The following is a 20,097-nucleotide window of genomic DNA, read 5'->3' on the forward strand; positions in this document are numbered from 1 at the left end:
TCAGCAGTCGAGCGCCATAACCACTAGACCACCGTGGCGGGGCGGCGCGTACACAAGAAAAACAAACACAACAACTGCGGCAGTATTCTGGGGCGAGCGCTTTCGAGATATTTTGCGAAGCTCAATACTGCGTGCGCTTTCGTAATCGTACGCGGGGCTTGGCACACCGGCAAGAACGCTGTCCGCCGATCGCGGATTCGTCCGATGCAAATAACACTTGTGGAGGCGAAGCCATCATATTTTTTAAAGGAATCGCCCGTGAACAACGCAACCTAATAATGTGAATAAGGTGTCTTGCGTGTCAAGACCACGGCATGATTGTGAGACACGCTGCAGATTAATTTTGACCGCCTCGAATTCTTTAACGTGCTCCTGTATCTAAGCAGAGGAATGTTGCTTTTCACACCCGTCGGAATGCGGCTGCTGTGGTCGGGAATCAGACCCATCCCCGAAGTTAGCAGCGCGACACAACAACAAACCTGATCACCCCTTTCAAAGTGTGCACAACGGCGCGCGGGCACCGTTGGGGACTGTGAAGAAAAAATGCATATAACTCTTTGTCGTTTTACTAGAAACATTATCGATGCTGCTTTCGTCATTCATCTGAAGCTTGAGACAGGCAAAAAGCGAACGCAAACAGCGGAACAGCGCACGAAGCAAGCGCGTGATACGGCGGCGCGTCACGGCGGGCGTCGAAGAGTCCTTGCCGTGACGTCATCCACGCCTCCCGCCAGGCGGCGCCACCCCAACTTCTCGGGGCTAATAGTCAGTAGAGTCAGTACTATAATAACTGGGGTTTAACATCCCAAAATCACGACATGATAATGAAGGACGCCGTAGTGGAGGGCTCCGGAAAGTTCAACCATCTGGTGTTCTTTATAGTGCACTGACATCGCACAGTACACGGGTCTCTAGCATCTTGCCTCCATCGAAATGTGACCGCCGCGGCCGGGATCGATAAGTAGCAGTCTAGACAGGGTCACATCATAATCCCAAGTTCATAATGGATTAGGATGTCAACTAAGTGTGTTGTGATGATGCGAGTGTCGTCGTTTCGTGTATTTTTTTGTAACGCCGGTCTTTCAAGTGTAATCGCAAAGACTTTAGAAAATTTCCATGACTTAATCATGCGCCGTGCTAAGCAGCATATGCGTTCATACGCGCCGAAGTGAAAAGTGCTCAATCCCGGGAACAAGTGTTCGCGTCGAGTATGTTGTGTGTGTGCCGTTCGTCGCGACAAATAGTAGTCGAGCCGAGTGAAGCTTCAGCAACGATGATACCATCAGGATGCTCCAGAGGGCTCGGGACATCGCCGAGAGGCTCCAGCTTCCGGCACCTTCCTGGGTGGAGCCACCTGGCTGTGCTAGCGGGACCTCCAGTCGCGTTCAGCTTCTGCCACTTTTGGACCACAATAAAGTTCTCACTCACTCACTCACTCACTCACTCACTCACTCACTCACTCACTCACTCACTCACTCACTCACTCACTCACTCACTCACTCACTCACTCACTCACTCACTCACTCACTCACTCACTCACTCAGGATGCTCAAGTTTTATTGCTCCGTCATTCTTGTCATTCGTAATGCGCAATGTCGTGCGAGTGTTGTTGTGCCCGATGGTATGCGCTGTGGTGAAACTTCTGCGCACCGTGTCACATCTGAGCAATTCTGTCCACTGCAGTGAAGTGTGGACAAGAAATGGAAATCATGAAATATTTAGGAGCGTGGTGCTGAGTTTCCGATTTGTGTGGTTGCGTGCATGTGCCCAGAAGTGGAGCTCGAATACAAGCGCTTTCCGTGCACGTAGTCTGACCTTTTGAGACATGCATTATGATCGACGTTCTAAAGAGTAAAATTTACGTAGTTCAATGCCAAGATTCCGTAGTCCAAAGTGAAAGCTAGTGGTAGTGTTTCAATAAATTATGATGTATTGGGATCAGTTGTTTAAACGGAAATAATTACCTCGTTACTGCACAATTAGTCATGCTATATATCTTCGTAGACAGAGTCGAATGACCACTCAAGTTACGTGCAATAAAAATTAAATAAATAGATTATGAAAATCCTGCTGAAATGCCCCATGACCATCTCGTTCCACACGTCAATGCCGTCACCAAAGCTAGTGTGTGTAGCAAAATATTTTAGGAAGACGTAGACAACAAGAACGATTAATTTACCATTAGCTCAGTGTTCGTAGTCTCCTCCTTGCCAGTAGTGCGCAGTAATTGAAAAATTAAGCCTCTTTTCGAAAGGAGGACGCCGTGTCGCAATGGGCTAAAATACTTTCTCAACAGATTGGATGAATACGACGACGATTCCTTGAAGGTGCACGCAGCTGAGTTGCTATGGGACCTAGCTTGCAGATGCTGCAATCACTTGTGGTGAGAATAATTGTGTGGCTCGAAGCAAATTCATATTCTCCAGATTTTGACAGATCGACCCGCTTCGATCAGCATCAAAATTTCTAGTAAGTTTTGCTGTTTCGTGCTTCTGGACCTTGTACAGCCACTGGACAAGTGTTCCGGTAATCACACCCAAGCTGTTAGTAAGGGTCTGCTCAAGGAATTGTCCTCAGGTATTCCTCAGAATGTGGCAAGGGTCAAAACTAAAAAATTAACTCTGTCGTCCCATGGCTGGCTCACAGTTGTAGACAATCAACAACTTCTTAGCAGATGTAATGCCGTTTTCTTTGCAGAGTAGTTGTTGGTAACTATATACACTACTATAAATCCAGTCGACTCCACTGCTGCTATGAATTCTTTGACCCAGGCATGGAGAGCCTTCCCATTGAGTCGATGTGTTGTAAAGGAAACTATCGATCCGCGAAAAAACCAGACCGACAGCCGTTCATTGTTCCAACTTCTCCTTCTTCTTTTGTACTGTTTGCTTGTACGCATTTATTACTTCATATTTTTCTACATAATCCCGGCCCCAGTAGAGCTGAACAACTCGAGCTTACAGAATTTGTGTGCAGGTCTTCTTAAAAACTTGCTTTCTTGGGCTTTCACCCGGCATGCTCAAATTATGTCATCTTGACCAGGGTAAACGTCTGTGATTCGCCCCAAGAACCATCTGTCGAAATGTCAAGCTCCTTGATCACCCAATCCCCTTGACCACACTACTACTAGGATGTGCTGGGCAAAGGTGAAGCGCCTATAATTCTGATAGGTGATCCTTCTTCCACCGGATCAACCGGTGATCTACCAGCTTCCGACAGTATCTCAGCTTCTTGCTGTCACGTCGCGCAGCCTGAGCACTTCGAGCTTCGTAGTCATTGTTGGTTCGCTGCGGAGAAGCCAGTGATGAACGCTTAGTGTCTGTATATGTCCAGGTCAGCGGTCTTGGATTAAAAACAGCATCTTCTGCCAACAGCACAGCCTCAGTTCCTTCACTTTCGAGTTTACACTTTCCCAGCACCTTGCGTAATGATGACTTGAGTGACGCAAGAGTCTCTTCCACCGACCATCCTAGCAAGGCGCACCAAATTGGGAGCCCTTCAAGACGTTCTGAATGCCCTGGAAATCTCGATGCTGTCGTTGAGTCTCTCAATGGTGTGGAAATCGCTCGATCTCGATCCATAGGAATATCCTTAGGCAGCGCTTCAGCGTGACCTAACTCCAGATATTGCTGGATGACTGTCATATCGCTGCAACAAACCTTCCTTCGTGGATAACCTCTGTGTTAGTCTTTGTAGACGTGAGAGCACGGTTTCTCGGTTGCTTGCAAGTATCAGTTTCTCATCTTCCTTTTAAGGCAACGCCACAGTGTATCTGTCGTTTTTCTTGGTAATAGTTCCTTGGAAACGTGCAGTGAACTTGTGTAAGGGTGATTTGCCAGAATCTGTGATGCCCGCTGCTTCAAGTTGCCGAAACGACTGGGGAATCTGCGAAATTGTGTGATTGTCGCTGATCATTTCGACTCGCAGAACACAGACCATGAGGTTAGTGTTGCAGTCAAGAAGCACCTTGACGACTGGGTCCTTGCAATGACCATCCAAACGCCGTGTTGATTGCAACCAATTCTGGGAATTTTGTGCTCCTTATTACATCTCCAGTAGTAAATTTCAAAAGGTGGTGAGCTCTAGTCAACAAGCTGATGCCAGTCTCTGTCTCTGCTTCAAGAAAATTCTTTTCGTCAGCAATAACTTTGCCTTCGAGACGCAACTTCTGCATGAAGTGACTATCAGCTGTCGGCGAAGGAATGTCGTGACATAAAACTGGGACGACGATTGCCTGAACGATGTGGATGTCGGTAGAGTACTGGCTGCGCAGGGGAACTTGAACAACTTTTCGTTTTTCCGCAGAAGTTGGTGATGCGCTGCCAAACATGTTGAATGCAACCCCAATTCAGTACCCGCAAATTCAGTTTCACAGCGAGATCTTCCGTGACGAAAGATTGCTGACTGCCTCCATCGAGTGTCCCTCAGATGTATCTTGATCTGTCGTTTTTTATAACAAAGGTGCGAAAGGTCTGACTTTGCTGTCATTTCTCTCGCAACCGTTTGAAGAATCTTTGTTGGGCAGCATATTCGTATGTGATGAGACCATTCCGACTGCGCTACAGGAAGCATCCACTGGTCGAGCAGTGTTCGCTGTCATGTTCTTCCTGTAGTGAGGGTCACAGATACCTAATGCGTGCCTTCCGTTACAACTTGAACAGAAGAGTCTGACTTGGCAAGACCGTGCCTGGTGACCACGCAACGTACATCTACAGCAGTGGTTATCTTTAGGTAGCTGTTCTTTCTTAGCAAGAAGAGAAAGATTGGTATCGCAGACTCGTGTTCCGTGCTCCTTCGATCGACAGAAGAAACACTCGCTCCAGGTGTATGATGCACTGTGCAGTACAGAAGCGGTGCTGCTGCCTCGAGCTCTCTGATGACTGAGGGTGTGGTCATCGCCAGGTCGTTGTGAGAATGACTGACACTGCTCCCAGCTTTCCAATTCCACGCGTATGAACATGAGCAGCTCTTGTAACTCCGATTCTGACGGTGAAGCTGCCAGTGCCGGATCGGAGGCATTCGCGTCAGACTCATGTTGTCCTAAAGCATGGCTTTACTTTGCACGTGTATATGACAGAACGACCTCGTATGGCAAATACTCTCGTAGAATCTCAATCAACATTGCAGAGAAAGTTACCGTTGGTATATTTAGTGCAGTCAGACATCGAATGTTCAGCTGCACAGCATCATAAAAATGCCCAAGGCCTCAGACGTCGCTTCCTGATTTTACATGAGGGAGATTGCGAAGCACTGACAGGTGGTTGTGTACTATTCTTCTCCAATCTCTGAACTGTTGTTTGAGTAGATCCACGGCATCTGCGTAACAGGCTTTGGAAGTGGGGAACCCAGAAATCGCCACTGCCACTTCACCAGCAAGGCAATGCCGTAGGTAGAAAAACTTCGCCGTCGATAAGGCGTTGGTAATATGAACAGTCTGCTCAAACTGCTCCCAGAAAGCTGACCACTTGTGAATATCGCCTCTAAATGTTGGCAAGTCAAGGTTCAGCAGCTTTGGGCCAATTCTGGTCAGAGCATCAGGAGCTGTCGGGGTTGCAATCTGGGGAGCAGCCGCCACGGTACTACCCGGGCGTCCCGAAAAGGAATATTTTGCAGCAAATCTCTGCAAGCTTGCTGATGGCTTGGTCGTGGTACTCTGACACAGTTAGATAGTGTTCTTCAAGCTCATCGTCGGCGAGGTGCGCTTAGAAAGCGCGCTGTTGCTAGCCGATAGAAAGTCATAAATACCTGTAAGCTTGGCCTCGTCCACAGCAGGATCTGTCAGTAGAGACCGTGCTTCCTGTAAAGCTTCATATTCTGTGCTCGTCGAGCTGAGCGCTTGGTCTTGAGGCAATCCATCCTATAAGATGTCGAGGTCTGGGGTCCACGCCGATCACAAACGATCCATTGTAAGTCCTTGGCACCCGCAGCGCGACACAGTAGAGTACAAGGTCCCCTCGAGTCATGCGATGAGAGAAACGTGTCCGCACGGGGGTTTTCGGCACCAAAATGTAAAGAAAACTAGCGATCTGCGGAGGAACCAGACCGACTGCCGTTCATTGAACTTCTTTTGCAGTTCTCGCCGCCACGCGTTTACTATACTCCATCTTTTTCTACGTGTGTAAAATAATACGAGCAAAATATTGTCTGTGTGGTCGTCCCAACTTAAAGATCAGTAGAGTGGAAACTTTGGTGTGTTGGTAGGACATAATGAATGTAAAAACAGCGCTGTTTGTGTCTGTTATAATCATCAGTCCTTGTCTGTTGTGCTGCTTTTACATCTTGAGTATAAGCACATAATACTCTATTCATGATGCACTGTTGTTCCATCTGTCTTTTAATCCAATAAACGTGTCCGCCTTTTGGTCTCATGACCGCTCGTTTTATTCCAGCCTCGGTCATCAGCTTCTATTGATCTTGTTTTGCTTGCTGCCCAAAATTAATGACAATCAGCAGCATGGGCGATGCTAAATGCCAGATGATGCAGTCTACTATATCTTCAGGGTAGCTTCGGCGCTCATTTCATGGCTTAGAATCTAATGCAAAAGGAAAGCTGCCTTCTTTTTTCTTTTGTGGGAACCCCCAACGATATTCTGCATCAAGCCATAATTATTGTCTTCACTGAAGGCAATCACATTTCTTTCATTGCTACTTGCTGAGCAATGTTGTGCAGCTTCAGAGGTGGCAGGAAATTTGAGCACGCAGTCTTGCTAACAATGAAACAACTCACTGATTGCCGACTGACTCACTGCTGGTAGCCTGTGTGGAAACACTTCTAGTGCACTCATTAGTGTAATCTTGAGCGCTTGAAATGTCATGAAATGACTCTCCTTCTTTGGGTTTTCGTTCATTTGGCTGAGAATGCAATGGTGGGTTCCTAGCTGTTGCTGCCTTGCGAGGTTTCTGTTGAGAAATAGGCGCCAGGCAAGAAGCATAATCTTCGAAGACTGTCGGCATGGCACCACAATAATTGTCTTATATGGTAGCCTTCAACATAATCGCTTTGAAGACAATACCTGCTGCACACTCCTTTTGATTTTGACTAGCTAATTTTAAGGTCTTCCCTCACAATGCTTTTTTGGCAATTTTTAGAATAGCAGTTTGTCAATCAGGGTTTAATGAGATGACGCACTAACAGCCACTTATCGCTGGGCTACGTACGTGCACTCCATTGCTACTTGGCCCCCTCAACAGCCTGTATCATGTGACTGAGCTGCGATGCCGACCCATGCCTTGCCAGCCACCATGACCACTGCGCACGTCCCTTCACAAGTCCTTCAGGTCCGTTTTTTTTTTTTTTTTGCTGTGAACACACGTAGTGGACACCGGACAACAGACTTGCGCGCATGTTTGTCATCTTCAGATTTTTTTTATGGGCATTGGGAAGTTTTGATGGTCGACACTGGTTGTCCGCAGATTGCTGTCGTCACTCCTGACGGGACTGCATAAGTTTGGCGTCACGCTGTTTGCATTGTGCAACACCCCGGTTATATTTTTGAACGGATGATTACTGAAATGCTTCATGGCTACAAGTGCAAATACTTGGTTGTGCTACATTGAAGACATCGTAATCCTTTCTTGATATTTTCGAACATACTATGTTTGACTTCGTGCGATTATCGCGTGGCTCAGATCTGCTGGCCAGCATAAAGACCTCACATTTTGCTGCAGGAAAGCTGACAATACGAGGACGTCATCTTCCAGGAGGGTGTCCGTGCTGTTACCGAACATTCCTAGCCCAATTCCATAAAGACGCTCTGAAGTTTTATTGGCCTGTGTGACATTGTCACGAAATAACCTTGCAGGCGTGTTGTCGCAAGGATTCTTGGGTTTGTGAACATTGCGTCTTTCCGAATGGTCCACTAGCTTATCCCTCCTCAAACCTCTCGCTCATTAAGCTTCTTGTTTTTATACTTTAGACAATCGCCTCTGTACTGCGTGTGCATGTAAATATGTGCTACTTTCTATAACTACCTCAGAAAGCACTAGCACTGGCATTCTCAGAACATACGACTCCCTTCTTGGACGATACTACTGCTGCAGAATTTAAACATTTGTGTGCAAGTATACTGATGCTTAGACTGCCAGAGATCGGTGGAAGGCTTTCCTCAATGCTCGAGCGGTACACTTCAGCCTCTACCTTGCTTGGCTTGCCCATTTTACCACTTCGGCATGAATTTATACGACCCATTACCTTGAACACTTCTGGGAACAGATGGATAATTGGCAGAGACCATCTCACGTGTTACACCAAGACTGCAGCTTTGCCTACAGCAACAGCAGCTAGAAAAGTTACGTTCACTCAGTCATGTGGCAAGCCTAGCCCTTTCGGCCCTGGCGTCGTCAATTGACGACACCGCACAAAAGTTCCCCTAGCACTTTGAAAATAAACCCAAAACGGCTCATTCTTGGGGAAATACTTCTTCAATGATCCCCGCTGTGATTGACACCAAAGTTGCAACATATTTGCTGAGCTGGGAGCCACAAAGAAGAAAAAGCTTGACCGGAGTCATGGGTGACGCCGAGGCGGGTCAGGTGAGGCGGCTAAGCGCCGTTTTTGGGACGTCGTACAGACGCTGTTTCAAGGAGTATCACACTGAAAAGTGAGACGTGGTTCACATTTTGTGTACTCTAGTGAGTAGCAGAATTAAAGAAGCCATTTTCCTAATTTCACGGCTACTGAGCCCTAATGACCTAATTTGATTCCATGCTAATTAATCCATAAATACTTGCACCATTGGCTCAATTTTTCGTTTTTGGTCTTCTGAGGTCCTAACTATTAGGAAAACACGCACAAAAAATGTCTCCGGCCAAAATAAAAAATCCAGGGCTGAAAGGGCTAGGCACTCTGTTGCATCAAGCAAACATATCAATCCTTAAGTTCATATTGTACTTCAACGAATAATGTTTCATATCACCATAGGTCTTGTAAGTTGGACACAATGGCGTAGTGGCAAGTCTGACCTTGTGCAGCCATGCTGGTGCACACGCTGACCTCACTCTGATGTGTTGTAGCAGGAAGGCCTTTGCCGTGGTTAGCCCTTTTCTTGTACATGGCTGGTGATGTATCAGCCATAAAAAATAGAAACACTTCATGACAAAGTCTCTCAGAAGACGGGGATTTTTGGAAGCTTTCTTTGTTGCCTTAAGTTGTAAGCATTCCAAGCAAGCCTGACAGTCACTTTATTGTGCGTTATACCTCAATGCAACGAAATCCATTGAAACATTCTATTGAGTCCTACTTCAGTACCCCATGCTATGAAGTTCTTTCAAAATGTGCAGAGATCCTTGTGTTCACTGCTCCAAAATGAATCCCTTAATAACAGTTGCAGAACAGGCTTGCTACCCCACAGTACCACAAGTTGTTGCTCCCTGCAAGACTTTGGTTTCTTTAGGGATGCCTCAATCACTATGTTTTGATGTACTGTCAATTAAATGACGCATTCAAGTAACTCAGTCCTCAACACCTTGAGAGACTGAAGTATGAACGCTGCAGTGTTCGCTCCATGCTCTATTTGAACTGACCTGGCGGTCAGCAGTTTCTGCTGGTGGGCATGTCTTCATTTGCGCACCAAGTAGCATATCGTTCTGCTATAGGAGTGGAGCGCTCAATGCGTGTCCGGGGAATTGTCAGCCGGCAGTCTATATTGTCACGCGACTAAGCCTGTTCGACTCAAAGTTGCTGCCTTTGTTTGGGGAATCCGACGCAAAGATGACAAAAAGTACTGAGGGCCTTCAAAGCTCGCGATTCCCTACGTTGCTGATCTGAGCAGTGCTCAACGTGGGCTCCACTCACTTATTAGTCAGCGTAGCTGCGTCAGCAGTTGTTGAGAGGCGAGAAGATGCAGAGGTGGTAGCAGAGAATCGTGAAGTACCTTTACACTTGCCACATCCCAGGGCAACTCTGAGGTTTTGACAACCAAGTGTTTCCAGTTGTTCGTATTGAGACTCTCATGCAGAGATCAGGGGCAAATGGACGAGCACGCAGTTGACAATTAATGCTGTATGCAACTTTGTAATTGATAATAGGTGGCTTCTCCAGCTTGTATTTGCCAACCTTCAAAGGATGTGTACATGCGGTGAAGAAGCCGTGATTGTCGTGTCTACAGCACATCTCCAACTCATCCTAGAGTCTAGTGTGACCCCGAGGTATTGCATGTATTTGGGTTGTTGAATTGATGCTTCTGGAAATGGTATTTTCATCCTTGTTTCTCACTGCCATATGCCAGGGAACAGCATAAACTGAGATTTTTACACTGGTATTGACATTCCAATTAATGCGATATAAGCATGCGTGGTCAGAATGTATTGATAGTTGAGCTACCTTGCTGACTTTCCATATGACGTCAGCTCCGTCCTGTCGTTACCAGGCTTCAGTACCAGGCCAGGCCATTTTCTATGATCGAGGAATGCTTCATGATAGCACATATATTTGGAGTACATTACAGGTCTACTGTTCAGCTCCGCCGGCTAGCTTGAAGTCATTTGTTTGGTAAAGCCATCAGGTGCAGGAGTGGAGTGTCCATGGATAGAGCTTATGTCTCGCAACAGTTCCCGTAACATGAAATGTGAGTTGATGGCTGATGCACTGGGAGGTTCAAGTGAAGAAAACATTCCACTTTCTTTTCCAAATATGTAAACGTCTGCGAATTTCTTGTCTGGGGTTGACATAGACATATACTGGAATTGGGCAAGGGCATTGAACGGCCACAAAGGTTGAAAGCATGCTCCTAACACTCTTCACTACTTCGTATATCCTTGACAATAGAGTTAAAAGTACTTAATCTTTCACAGGATGCTGCCACGAACTCCTCCAATTTTTTTTTTGGTCTGTTACCATACAGCAGCATTGAGATTTTTTAACTGCCTCCCAAGTTATGCTCCCTACTTTTTGTCGCCTTAACTTTTTCTCAGCCCTCTTTGTGACAGTGCACAAGCTGCCAAGTTGTAGGTCCGGGGCTGGAAAAATGTGCAGGCAGCATTGCTCAATAACATATCCTGAAATATGTCTCCACAGTTTGTGTCCGAAATATTATCTCCCAGTGTCTTGGACATTTGCTCTTTCTCCTGCACACATCTTGTCACAGTAATCCACTTTAGGAAGGTCAATGAAAGTTATTGTGCTTAGTCTTGGATGGCATGGGTGCGCTTTGCTTGGTTAGTATTGCCTGGATGATGCAGAGAACATATTTTTGGTTGCACAGTAACATTGCTTGCAATCTTCGGCACAGTGACTACTTCGCCTCTCATCTAAGGAACAACTCTCACCTAAGGAAAAAGTGATCATGTTTCGGAACTGTTGACATAGCAGCAGTTTGTTTAGGCTATGTAAGGAAAGATATTCATCTATGAAGCATGCTGTCCTGAAATTGGTACCTAGCTGCTATAACTTGTGGGATGGTTACTATTGCACTTTGCACATTTTAAGTACACCTATCATGTTTTGAAGTCGTGTGGGCCTCCACGCTATTTACAGTGCACCTCTCCTTGTAGAATTTCGTCACATAACCAAATGTCAGCACTCCAAGCTTGGCGGAAGTGGCTTTGTGTATGCAGCAGTGTCATGTTGGGTGAAGACATAATTTATGGTTGTAGGTCACTCGGTGTTCGGGGCGAATGCAAGTAACACCGACTACGTGGGTATAATTCCACTGAATAGTCGAACACCCCTTTCTTCAAACAATCCCTCAGACATGAATAACACCTTTAATTTTCCTGTGAGAACATCTGCCTCTGTGTACCACTTTTCAAAACCTTTGATCGTGCAGGTATCTTGCGAATAAGCATGAGGAAGACAAACACTAAGTGTAATACCACACATTTTGTTGCACCTTAACAAACTATTGACTTGTTTTTCACTGGCCACATAAGAAGCAGAAAACCTTGTGCAATATGGGGACTCTGAACTGCCACTGCGTCAATCGTTGATTTCACAGCAGAATGTAAAACAATATTTTTCACCATTCTTGTGTCTTTTCCACTCTCTACAGATGATATAACCACTGGAATCCTCACAGTTCTGTTCTTGCAGTAGCTCACCGTCTTCAAGTTGACATCAGCAGTGATGCTACCGAGGACTTCTGTTTTGGAGCAATTTTTAGAGCAGCAAAATTTCCCTTTTGGAGCACTATGGAGCAGCAAAATTTTCATATTGGAGCACTTTGGAGCAGACAATTTTGCATCTGGGAGCACTTTGGAGCAGCGAATTTTACATCCTGGAGTGCAATACAGAAGCATATTGCATTAACATTCAAGCACCTGAGTATTATTATGGGGCTCTTATGAAGGCTAGAAATATGTTCGATTCATTGCAAATCTCATAGAAAAGTCAACTCAGGAGCATATGCGTGCACACAGGGGGGCAGGGGGGGGGCTGCCCCCCCTCAATCACCTAAGAGAGGGGGGGGCGCAAAATCTGCCCCGTACATTGACCCTTGCGATAGCAATTATATGGACACTCTCGGCGGATTTTTGCCGTCGCCGTTGCCGTAATTTTCCGTATAAAGTCCAAAATAATAAGATCACCACGCACATTCTAGCCGCGGGTAAAAGCTCGCGAGCGCTGGCGACGAACGCGGCTGAAGCGGAGATTAAACTAGCCGGTCGTCTGTCTCCGCCGCACGGATAGCGCATGAGATAACATCTCCCCGCGTGCGGGCCTGCCGTCGATTGCTCATCAAACAGAGAGGAAACGCCCTGCCCGTCTTTCGTAAGAAGCATGAAGGGACGCCAGGGGAGCGGAAGGGGGGGGGCGCATCGTTCGAAGGGCGCAGTCGCTTGCGCGCGCGCTATCTCGAGGCATCAGGAGACGGCTCGTAAACTTGCTGTGCTCTCAACGCTTACTTGGCGTTTAGAGAACTCAGAGCAAGAAAACGCTTCGGTTCCTGGAGGGGCCATATTCGCTTAAACCAGCGTTTTGTCGAGTTCGCGAGATCGGATCCAAAAGAGTTAGCTGCTAGTCTTACTTCGTTTCACAATACAAATTTTTTGGTATCGCATTCATTGCTTCGCTCTTAAAGGGGTCATGAAGCACCCCTTGGGCCGATTGAAAAAACACATCCTGCGGAAAGCTGACACGGCTATGAACTGCTCTGCCAAATATTACAGTCGTGCGCGCCGCGTAATGGCCACAAGCGGAGCGCGAAGTTGCCGTTTCCCCAGGCACCCTCTTTTCAAACAGAGGCCGGTTCTCACTCTCGTCGGTGGGCGGGGCGACTGTCCGCTGTACGTCGCAAGAGACATAGCATGCTTATTGGCCGATAGCCGACGTAAATCGAGAGCGGCGTTCGGATCAGATGCGCTTCTTGCCGCGGGGTGCCGCCACTTGCCGGCGCCGCACTCCTCAGTACACGGTAGCCGCACTCGCGCAAGCGAATCACAGCGGGAGAGCGATCGCGTTTCGTGACGCGCGCTGGCGTAACTTCTTTCCCCCATGCCATCCCTCCCTGTCTAGCTTCCAGTGCGCTCGTCGGCACGAGAAAAGAGAGAAAGCGCTGGGAGCGTGCGCCAAACCCCCGTAACTCCGCTGATTCTTGACGGATTCGAGAAATTTTTGCGGCAATCGATTCGGGAGGCAGTACACTCCGATACTGAGGCCATTAGATCATTACTTGGAAAAGTGGTTCATGACCCCTTTAAGCGAAACTGAGTTTCTTTAACCGTTAGCTATACCCCCGAAAGCGAGGGGCGGACGTGTAACATGGCGTAGCCGCTTCACTGTGGGCCGTCAGCGACGGGCCCGCTACTGACAGCTGCGCATTTGCCGCTGCTCCGACCAGGAGATATGTTTTTACTAATGAGATGACATTTTTAAAAAAGCAAGCAAAAAATTCGAATTGGAACTCTAGCACGTGAGCTCGAAAGGGCAGGGCCTTTTAGGGGGTATTTACCGCAGAGTGATTACAAACTCGGACGTGCTGGCGGAAGGAATTACGAACAAGCTGTTCTGGATGAAGATGCATGGATAAAGTATATCTGAGGAAAAGTGTCAACGCGTTTCCACCGTTCGCGTGCTCTTCCATAAACGCGAAGCAAGGAAAATTCGATATTGTCCCATATATCTACTGCGAGCGATTCCAGATTTCATTCCGCGATGTCCGGAAACAGAAGTGAGAGACATTTTAGCGGCACTCATGTAGTCATTACTGAGCATTGCTTTCCTTACGTGCCGTGCGACGCTTGAAACGAGCTATCAGCAGCGTTTCTGGAACAGACGACGTCCGCCGATGAATCGCCGTCGCACTTTCTCGCTACCGATAGGCCTAGACGTCACGAGCCTCTGCGGAGAGCTTGTTTTTGCTGTCGAGCCGACTTGCAGAACAGAAGCTGCGTCGGCACCGTGCATGACATCGTGGCTTACTCGGAACGCACGCGCGAGCGCTATTTATTCAGCGGAATAATTCTTGGTCCATGATTGCGACTTTATTGGCAGCCCCAACATCGAGCTGCACATGTTCTGACGCGCCGGCGGTGCGATTGCCGGTGATAGACGCCCCCAAACCCGAGACTTTGGCGCAGTTTGGCGCAAATTTCGTCGATATTATCAGGATGGCGCAGCAAATACAATTTGGCGCACTTTGGCGCAGTTGGCGCAGGAGTGGAATCACTGCATCAGTGTCTGACTAGTTGTCTGTTTTTATTTTGTTATTTTTTCTTTTGAGTCCTACTACTATGCATGCGTGGATACACAGTGCGCACAAACCGGCGCAGCCTCCGCCTCGTCACTATCTAGCCCGGAGTGACACGGCCGCATGCTACATCACGCCTCAGACAAAGGACAGCGCCACCGCAGCGTCACCGGAGGCTTCATCACCGACGGTGGCTATAAAACCAAGATGGCAAGCTCGGAAGTGTTCATTCCTTCGCTACCCGACTGAGCGCAGCGTCGGTATGCTCGACCCACTGCTGCTACTGCACTAATAAACAGTCGTTACGTTTTATGCTGGGATGCGTCCTTCTATCGACACGGCATCCCACATCTGGTGACTCCGAAAACGAACACACCGCACCGCCATGGCCGACCTGGAAGCGCTTGCCGCTTTTCGCCAACATGTGCAAGAACTTCAACATCAACTGCAGGCCTTGCAGCAGCAGCATCCTGGCAACGTCTCCGCACCTCTGGCCGTACCTGCCGGCGCCGCTGAGGACGTCAGAGCCCCTGCAGAAGGCATCCCGCACGCTGCCTCATATGACACCTGTCGTGTCGCTGTCAAGCTTCCGCCGTTTTGGGCGGACTCGCCCGAGGTCTGGTTCGCCCTGGCCAGGTCGAAGCCCAGTTCTCGAGCTCCCTGGCGCGCATCACGCAAGACCGGACCCGCTACGATTACGTCATCGCCCACCTGGACGCACGTTATGCCAGCGAGGTCCAGGATGTCCTTGCCAATCCACCAACGGCAAACCTCTATGAACACCTGAAGACAGCACTCATCCAGCTCAGAAACTTACGCCGTGACCTCCACTGGAATTTTGTCATCGCCGACGTCGCCGAGCCACTCATCGGCTCAGACTTTCTGGCCCATTACAGCCTCCTTCCGGACTGCCGCAACGACCTCCTCATCGACGCGACAACGGGGCATTCCACACCAGCCCAGCGAACGCCCGCCCAACAGCCAAGCATCAAGGTACTCAGAGTTGACAATCATTCGCCGTATCACGCCATCCTCGCCGAATTTCCCGGATTGACGCGCGCCCCAGCGGACTGCCACGCAAAGTGCAGCACACCACTGTGCACTACATCCGGACCACTTCAGGCCCCCCCGGTTTTCTGCCGCGCCCGTCGCCTTGCCCCGGACCGCATGCGCATAGCCAAAGCTGAGTTCGAGGACATGCTCCGTGAAGGAATCGCCAGCCGCTCTGACGGTCCATGAGCCTCGCCACTTCACCTTGTCCCGAAGAAGACCGAAGGCTGGCAGCCCTGTGGGGACTACCGTGCCCTCAACGCGCGCACCATCCCGGACAGGTACCCCGTCCACCACATACAGGACTTCGCCCATCGCATTCATGGCTGCCACGTGTTCTCCATGCTAGACTTGGTGAAGGCCTACACACAGATACCCGTCAATCCGGATGACGTCCCGAAAACGGCAATCATCACTCCCTTGGGCTTGTTCGAGTTTCCCTTCATGAGCTTCGGCCTGAGGAACGCTGGACAAACCTTTCAGCGCTTCATCGACGAAGTCGTCTGCGGTCTCGACTTCTGCTTCGTTTACCTTGACGACATACTGGTATTTTCCCGCGACGCCGAAGAGCGCCACATGCACCTTTGTCTGCTATTCCAACGCCTCGATGACCACGGTCTACTCGTCTATACCCAAAGAAGTGCGCTAGGCGCTTCCATCGTCCGCTTCCTCGGCCACGAAGTTTCATCTAAGGGAACTCGGCCCAATTGCCCCAACGCATCTCGGACCTGCAAGATTGCCCTGAACCCACCACCGCTAAAAATCTTCGCCGTTTCCTCGGCATGCTGAACTTTTACAAGCGTCTTTTGCCACACGCAACCGACTGCCAGGCTCCCCTCCATGATGCTTTGGCTGGCCTACGAGGAAACCAACCCGTCACGTGGACACCGAAGTTAGGGAAAACTTCCGAAGAATGCAAAGCCGCCCTCTGCACCGCCACGCTTCTCACCCATCCCGTGCCAGACGCTCCCTTGGAACTCTTCACGGACGCATCTAGCTTCGCCACCGGAGCCGCCCTCATGCAACGCGTGGACAAAACCTGGCATCCCTTGGCGTTCTTCTCCAAGAAACTCGCAGCTCGGAAAACGACCCCTTCAACCGCCAGTTCCACTGACGAAACCACGACCACCGCCCCTACAAGTTTGCCAGCCTACTACACAGAACTTCTGGCGATATACGAAGCAGTGCAACACTTTCGCCATATTAATCTCGAAGCACAGAACTGCACCATCTATACCGACCACAAGCCTCTTACCTACGCCTTCTCTCAACGTCGCGACAAGCTCCTGCCTGTACAGCAGATGCAACTCTCGTTCATTGCACGGTTCACCACCGACATCCAAAATGTCAGCGGGAAAGACAACAGAAGCTAGCCATCAGCTCTGTGCAGATAACAGCGGACGTCCTTCTCAGACTACGGACGCCGAACTGCAGGAACTTCTCAAGGGGAGGTCCTCACTACAGCTGCAACAAGTCCCCATTCCAGGGTCGACAACCACAATCTGTTGCGACATGTCGACAGGACGAAGCAGGCCCTATGTGCCCCTGTCACATCGCCGTGGTCTTTTCAAACAGCTTCACAACCTCAGCCATCCCGGCATACGCGCCTCTACACGCCTGGTGGATGACCACTATGCCTGGTCCTCCATGCAGCGGGATTGTCGCACCTGGGCACGCTCCTGTATTCAATGCCAACGCGCTAAAATCACCAGGCACGTCACGTCATCACTCGGAACATTGCCTCAGCCCTCCGGTCGGTTTGAGCACGTCCATCTCGACATCATAGGTCCCTTTCCCCCGGCTGGACCCTATCGCTACTGCCTCACCGCCATCGATCGGTACACTCGATGGCCCGAGGCACGGCCCCTCGAGGGAATCACCGCGGAAGACATCGCCTCGGCCTTCTTCACCGGCTGGATTGCTCGTTTCGGCGCCCCCCGCCGCGTAACCACCGAACAAGGACGACAGTTCGAGTCGCACCTTTTCAGGCTCCTCGGGCTGACCATCTGTTTCGAACGCATGAGGACCACCAGTTACCACCCCTGCGCCAATGGAAAGATCGAGTGTTTCCACCGACAGTTCAAGGCAGCCATTATGTGCCACCCGGACTCAGCCTGGCTCGAGGCCATCCCAGCCGTCATCCTCGGTTTTCGCGATACCTTCAAGCCGGACATCTACGCTACACCAGCGGGGCTCGTCTACGGAGAACCACTCCGTCTCCCAGGTGAATGTCTCGCTGCAGTGCCATCCAGCATTAGGACGTCAGATCCCACCGACATCGTCGCCCGGCTCCGACGCACCATCGCCGCCTTACGCCCATCACCTGCAGCCCACCACTGCAAGCCTACACCTTTCGTGTTCAAGGAGCTAGCATCGTGCACGCACGTCTTCCTCCGCGACGACACTGTCCGCAGGCCTTTCCAGCCACCCTACAGCGGACCCTACCTAGTCATCCATCGCGACAGGGTCATTCCACGAGAGATCGACACGGGTCCGAAAATTAATATTTTAGATTTGATTGAGTATTTAATATTTTATGCACCTTTTTCCAGGTAGCCTGAAAGTAAACTTCGTTTTATGATTAACGGCATAACTTACGAGAAAAAAAATATCGAACTTATCCAATTCCTGTCATTCTCGAAAGTTTGAGATGCTATAAAAACACAAATATTATTGTTACAAGGGAAATATTGTTTCCTGAAATTTATGCCTCATGAAGAATAAATTCGTACGGTTTCAAGTTTGTAGAGCGAAGGAAAATAGTTTTTGAAACTGTCTAATTATGTGACATTTTATAAAAGGTTATGTATTCCCCATTTTTTTTTCTCTGAAGGCAATGCAAGCAGCGCTTCGAAACTTGACGACTTGTGGGAATATAGTGTGTTCAATAAGTGCATAAAATATGTTTTTCCGTAGGGCAAATTTATAGTTTTATATATTGCCTCAAACTTCTCATATCGGCGAAAGTGAACCTTACTGAAATGCGAATATTCGAAAAACCCCATCTTCGATTTTTCTTAAAATCCCGTAAAGAGACAACCGAAGGCCATCGAAAAGTAATATAGAAAAACATGTTGCATTATTTTGTTTTTAGCGACAATATTCGCGGTACAAATCAGAGCTTTTCCAAAATGCGCTGAGGTGCTGAGAAATCTAGATATCGGAACAGAAAAGCGGCAATCAGCTTCAAACGCGAGTAAACGTGACAGCATTTGGAGAAGAAAGGCTGTTTTAGTGGATCAGAGTAATTATTTTGAGCACGATATTCCACAGTACCTGAATTTGCTCTTATACGTCGAGCACTGAGACTTCTTATATGTGGGCGCCTCTCTATTACTGACACACGGATGCGACTGCTGTGACGGCCATGTGTTTTCAACATTTTGGTTAAGTGAATTAAACGTTGACTGAGTTCACGAACGATGCATAACAAATTTTGATCATTTGGGGCGCGGAGACTGCCGCTTTAGACTGAAGAACAAACACGCTTTAGGGCTAGTTATCGTCCGTCGTCTGCTCAACAGATTAATTGCTGCACGCCGCATCTCGGAGGCAATGCTTTAGATCATATGGTTTAAAGTTGTGGGAATCGAGCGCGCCCTCCCCTTTGGCGCCTCGTTCCCCAGCTAACGCGTGTGCTGGCCCCGCGCGGCTCGAGCGCCAGGAACCGCCGTTATTCGGCGACATGGCTACCATGGCTACGCCACCAGGCCTTTCTGCTTGGTGCTTGGCGACATGGCTTCCATGCTCGCGCCACCACGTGACCACGCTAGCCCACATCACTACGCAACGCCTGTCCTTATAGGCTGCCAGTGACAACCCCCTTCCCCCTTGAGCTCGCTTCTGTCTGGCGCTGGCTTGCCCACGGCAGTAATGAAATGGACGTACTGCTACCTAAGGATTTTAGGTAGAGGTGGGGGCAAGGAGGAGCGCGAAATCCTTGAGGCTTATCATATAAACATTGCCAGCGGCAGATGCTCTCAGGCCAGCACGAGGTTGACGCGCTGCTCTGGCAGGCGGCTTCACGATCAGGTGCTCGACTGCTGCCCTTTGTGTGATAGTCGTAGCGCCGCTGGCAAGCGTACTCGATCGGTCTTGCGGAGTTCCCCTTACGGCCCGCAAGCCCGTGCTGCCGTACTGTGCTGCATCTTGGGTTAATAAACCTGTGTTGTTTGTTGACATCCTGCCTCGAGTGCCCTTTCTGCGCCGTGCTGGAGAGTCGACGAACCCGGCCGTAGCGTCTTTGTTCGCTGCGGCAGTGGAGAACGTCGCGTCCCTTCCCGGTCGCCTCGTAGGGTAAGCTTTGTGCTAAACCTATCTCCACAAAGTCGGGACAAAGATAACGGCATCTGTGATTTTATCGACAAATACATTTGTGGAATTCATTTGAACATACTACACTTCAGTTTTGCATTCGCACTGC

Source organism: Rhipicephalus sanguineus, unplaced genomic scaffold (assembly GCF_013339695.2).
Source record: "Rhipicephalus sanguineus isolate Rsan-2018 unplaced genomic scaffold, BIME_Rsan_1.4 Seq410, whole genome shotgun sequence".
Lineage (NCBI taxonomy): Eukaryota > Metazoa > Arthropoda > Arachnida > Ixodida > Ixodidae > Rhipicephalus > Rhipicephalus sanguineus.